The 5,905-nt window shown below is 36.9% G+C and overlaps 1 long non-coding RNA gene across 1 annotated transcript; it reads left to right on the top strand.

The window, feature by feature from the left end:
- Positions 1–1,649: 1,649 nt before the first annotated feature.
- Positions 1,650–2,570, top strand: LOC127510096 (uncharacterized). Its single transcript, XR_007929480.1, has 4 exons — positions 1,650–1,680; positions 1,764–1,854; positions 2,108–2,161; positions 2,268–2,570. It is a non-coding gene; the product is annotated as an uncharacterized LOC127510096 (long non-coding RNA).
- Positions 2,571–5,905: the final 3,335 nt, after the last annotated feature.

Raw genomic sequence — 5,905 nt, 5'->3', positions numbered from 1 at the left:
GAATAACCACTTTTGTTCAGAGATGAAATTAACAAATTCTACTTTATGATGATGAAAACTATATCACCTGTTCATCTTTGTTTCTGGCTTCCTTTGTAACTATTTTTTTGTTTCAATTTTTCAGAGTCAAACTAAATGAAACACTGATCACCATAATGGTGATCAAATATTTTCGATAAAACATCAATATCGAAACCTCTGTTAATACTCAAAAAGAACTGCAAAAAATGACAAATAAAGTCAGTCTGGTTTATAATAAGAGAGATTTAAGAGAGTCTTTTCAGTTGTTTTCATCTAATGCTGAGTTCACACAGCACAATTTTCAAAGTCGTCAAATTCACTGTTTTTTTCACACTGCACGACTATCTGGTATAGCATTCAGTCACTGCTTTGTGCAGATTGCATGATGGATCAGCGACAGGGGGTTTCACATTGCATGTCTTTACAATAGGAAGAATCACTGACACCTCTGCCTGGTCCACAAACTACGTTTCACAACCAAACACACGTGAAGTTATAAGGAAATAACGCAAGATCACACATGAGATCACAGTTCTCACGCAAGACTGGAATTGTTATTAAAAAGTAGCCGGCAAGAAGCTTGCGATCCAAATAGTCTGCGCACTGATTTGCAGTGAAAAGGAGAAAAATAAACTTTCCTGTATTTCTTGGGTCCAAATAGACCAAGAAGGAGCTTGTGATATTCTGGTCTAAAACTCCTCCCCAAACTTCCCGCTGCCCTGTATCTTGCTCTCTCCTTGGCTGTAGGTCATCGGCGATGCCATTTTCAGTCAGAACACATTTCACACAGCAGGATTTTGAATCGCAGACAGGTCCATGCATGCCAAATATCTCACGGCCATCAGCAACACATTGTTGATTCTCTCAGATCGCGTCTTTGATAATGCACACTGCGTGATTGTCACTCACGTGAACGAGCATTTACCTCCGATTTTGGACATTTGTCAGCGATTTTGCAAAATCTGTTGATTAGTGAAAATCTGACTAAAATTGTGCAGTGTGAACTCCGCATAAGGCTGTGGCCAGTCAGTTGTAGTTCTTGTGTTTCTTTTTCCTTCAATGATTCTCCTCATCATTATCAGGTGTCTGAAAAATGAAAATTATCCCATGATTTACTCACCCTCAAGCCATCCTAGGTGTTCGTCTTCATTCAGACGAACACAATCAGAGTTATATTAAAAAATATCATGGCTCTTCCAAGCGGTTACCACCAGTTTACAACACTTTATAAAGTAAAATAACTAGCTTCCGGCCATACAGATTCGACTTATATCTAAAGCGTAACTTACGCGACAAACTACGCTAAGTACTACATTATTTGCTTGGAAGCGTCAGGGTGTTTATTAATATATCTCCAATTGTGTTCATCTGAAAGAAGATGGTCATATACACCTAGGATGGCTTAAGGGAGAGTAAAGCTTGGGGTAATTTTCATTTTTGGGTGAACTATCCCTGTAATTTAACCCTGGGATTTTGATGACTGTGAATGTGTTTTTCAGTGAGGAATGAAACTGCAACAACTCCAGGTGAGTTTCAGCTGATACACTGTGTCTCATTCACTCAATCCAGTATGTTTTCTGTCATTTTGGCTCATATTTGTGATCATTGTGTGTTTTAAAGATGTTCTGGATGATGTGGCTCTGTCTCTCCAGCACTCAGGTTTAAGAGCTTTAAACCTAAACTCTAATATTGATTCGTCATTCTTACACATCAGCTGATTTGATATTTCATCACTTATATAGATCAGTTCTGGTGGCTGTTTGCTCTCTTCATCATCATCATCATCATCTTCATCATCTTGATGTGTTTCATGCTGCGGAAAAGGATCTTCAGGTGAGAGAAACTTTAATTGTGTCAGAAAGAGTCATGAAAACTAAAACTAAAATACTGTTATTAATGTGTCAGTAATGAACACAGTATGCTTGTTTATTGACTCAAATTACCCTCATCTGTTAATACGCAGCACAATTTTATAATTTCACTTTGTTTTCGCTTTGAAAACATCTGGCCTAAACTATAAAATTTCTCTGAATACATGGAAATACTAAGATGAATATAATATTAATAAGTGTCATTCTGTGTTCAGATGTTTTCCAAAGGCAGCACCATCTGTCCATCAGTGCAATGATTCAGGAAACAGGTGAGTGAATTACCTGAGACTGGAGCACATTTAAGGGCTGATGATGTTTTAGTGTACAGATGAGGCTTTATGAATATTAATGTTTAAATGAATCTAATTCTCACAGGGATCCTGAAACTGGTCTCCAAATAAAGGTCAGATCTGATGCTCCTGATTCACTGAATCACTCTGAATCTGATCAGTTCAATGGCTCCGTGTCCAGAGGATGATCAGGATCTGCCGGTCTGAATTAACATGATTCTCAGGTCAATTTGTTATTGACTCAACTGAAGCGTCTCTGACGTCTACATCTGTTACAGTATAAATCACAAACTCAAAGATATCAGGCATTTGCGACTCGCTTTTCTGCACTCAATAATGAAATACTGATGCCAGTTTCGGTGTTTGAAATCTCAGTATGTTATTTTTTTTAAAAACAATTTTTATAGCAAACATATTATAATACAACTCTGTATGACATAAGTTTCTTATTTTCAAATAAAATATAACATATTTTCTTATTCTATGAAAAGCTATGCATTTTTACTTGTTTTTCTACATGCCAGTAATAATTCCACAAGAAAATTTACTGTTACTGAACTGAATCAAAATTGAATCAAACTGAGCTGATAGTGACTCTTTTAGAGCTGCTTTACTGAATCTGTGTTTGTTTAGACCTAGAACAGAACTAGAGAGGTAAATGACAAGTTAAATCTGTGATCAGTTAAATTAATAAAAATGACATTTCATGTTCTGGTTCTGCCTATTTTAGTGTTTTTGCTCCCCCTACTGGTCATTTTATATTCTACAGCTTAAATTTATATCATTCAGTTTCCGGGATTAAGTTCTGAAGAACAACGGTAGCGCATGTTTCTTTTGCTTAACGAGGCACAGGTGAAAAAATACTATAGTAAATACTATAGTGTTTTTGAACCATACTGTAGTAAATTGTAGTATACTGTATATATTATAGTATTTACAACACTTTGTTAATGAATGCTACAGCATACTGTAGTATTAACTATAGTGAACTGATAAACTGTAATAAATCCTACAGTAAACTGTAGTGTATATTGTAATATAATATACCCTAAAGTTGTAGAGAATTTAGTACAGTATTGGGTAAAGTAATTTGTTTAGATTACTATAGTTGTTATATTATCACAGCAACTATAGAATTACCACAACAAATTAATTCAAGTACTTTACTATATGGTTCAAAAACACCATAGTATTTACTATAAATTACTATAGTATTTTTTCACCACCTGTAAGTCAAGTTTCATTGTTTTTGATTATGCTGTTTTGTGTAGAAAAACTTAGTAATTGTTTTCTTAACATATTATCAAAGAATATACACTAACAGCGAAACTCAATAGAACAGTTTATTTTACACACTTTGTGTTTAAGTCTTCCACTTTTTTTTTTCACAAAACCTTTGCTCTCTAGAAACCCAGTCAGTTTGGGTTAAAATTCTTTGAAGTTCAATTATTAACATTATAAACACTGAATTAATACCAACATATGAAATTAAATTAAGGACATGCATCAGAAAAATTGGGAATGTTGGACAATAAATATATGAATATAACAGCTTGATTTAGCAGTTAAAGCAAAAGTGTCCAAAAGTGTGAATTATGCGGTAACGGACACAGCAATGCATCATGTATTATAAGATCATTATGTTTGTAGCGTGATCCATTAAAACGTACAATATATATATTTCAATTCAGATAGTGGAGTAATACTATTATATTACTCCACTAGGTCTGATCTATATTGTTCGCTGCAAACATGATGATCTTAAATGTATTAATTTACTATTAATAAATGTGTAAAGTTGCATAAAATGGAAATACTCAATAAAGTAGGCTAACTACGTTACATCAGATGGTTGAATGGTTGGATTCCACAACTGGTAAAATAAAACATATATAAGACAATACAACATTTACTGTAGGAGCCATACAATTTTGTGCTTCTGATTTGGTTGTGAAATTCGCCGATTTTGGGTGTGTAAGATGTAAAGGGTTCTATGGTCCAGTTAGTATTTTCACTCCATAATGGCGGCCGCGCTACCGGAGCGCCATCTAGTGGCTGTTGCCCAAAAAGGATAAGAATTTCGCCTCTTGGGTTCTATACTCTTTGATATTATTGTAAAATGCGTAGTTCTGTTCAGAATGTATCTACTGCTAAAGATCTTTAGCAATTATGTCTCAGTACATTTATGTAGTAAACATTTTGCGTGATTATCTCACGTTAAACAATTGGACTCAACATTCACCATGTAACAGTTTTAATGTATTCTTTTTATTTTATATTACAGTTTTCAACTCAGTTTTCAAATCAATAAAAACAATGATGTTTTTAGGCTTGTTCGACTTCATGCAGTGTTGTACAGACCGATCGGCGGCTGACTTGAAGCAGTGCATGCCGGTAAGAAATTTTGTCAGAGTTGAGACAGCGCCGACACCATGTGATTGTGACGTATGGCATCAAAGTACCGCGAGAACTGAAGGCCAGGGTATACTTCACTTTCCGTGCCCGGATGCGTCTCGCTCGCAGTCATGTCTGCGCATCTTTCAAAGTATACTCAACCGCGGATGACCAAGTTTGACACATGCGCAGTACAATTTTTTTCTATACTCTACCAGACATTGGAGAGCAGCACTGAGTCGTGTCATCAACGGGACATTCACTGGGTAGGATTGGAGAAGACAAATAGTGCATCCACCATTGCAACATAGTTCAGAAGATACACCAAGAATCAGAACCTTGTTTCAAGCGTGTTGTTTTTGAATCGCTTTTTCCACACTCTTCTTCAACGACTGCACACTGTGCGTATTGCCACCTAGTGGACTCTTCTGTCCTGCTTGCGCATGTGCTGTTACAAGCGCACTGTCCGCGCGGTCTCGAAATTTAGGCTACACGCAGACGGGGTGTGCGGACGTGCGGACAGCCGAAGTATACTTTGGGCTTGAGTCAGCCAGCGCAGCATCTTAAGAGCGGTTACACGAGCTCTGTTTTTAGCCATGGTTCTAATGTTACATCACATTAAGCCACAGGCCCATCCCACGACCGCTGACTGACAGTCCTGCATTACCATAGTTTCTGCCATCAGCGAGCTGTATGCTGTCCTCCATTTTCTCTGTGCTCGAGCAGCTGTAGCGACAATGTCTGGCAGAGATGATATGATATTTGGCAGAGAATCCGACTGAGGCAGGAACTGTGATCGTAGAGATAGGAAATAGGAAAAAGAGTAGAAATAGGAAAAATACGAAAACTCAGAGAATCTTTTGGTGGTACAAACTTCAGATAAACCACTGTGCAGAAAAAAGTGCACAGCAATGATGGGGTGACACTCTAAAATTTCACAAGTGCAAAATAGACACACCCACCCCCCACCTGCACACTAGTGTGACTATAACACAGAGTAAGTTTTTGCAAATGTGTGGAATAATCAATAATTCAACCACAATGCACTGCAGTAAAAAAAAAAAAAAAAGGCAAGTAAGAGTACACACACACACACACACACACACTGTAACTGATGTGGCTGTAACAATATGGTAACGAATAAGAGGTTGAAATCAGATCTGACCCAGATTGATTGATGTAACCCGGGTAACCCAGGCTACCAGTAAAGAGAAAAAAGTTAAGGAAAAAAAGCAAATTCTATAAGAAAAAGAGAGGTAACACTTAAGATTACAGCCCGGAACGTACTGCGTAATTACAACGAATTTACAGCGTAACTTTCGATAATTA

This window comes from Ctenopharyngodon idella, chromosome 3 (assembly GCF_019924925.1).
Source record: "Ctenopharyngodon idella isolate HZGC_01 chromosome 3, HZGC01, whole genome shotgun sequence".
In the NCBI taxonomy this organism is placed as follows: domain Eukaryota; kingdom Metazoa; phylum Chordata; class Actinopteri; order Cypriniformes; family Xenocyprididae; genus Ctenopharyngodon; species Ctenopharyngodon idella.
Note: the sequence above shows the minus strand (reverse complement) of the source record. Positions and strands in the feature narration are given on the sequence as shown.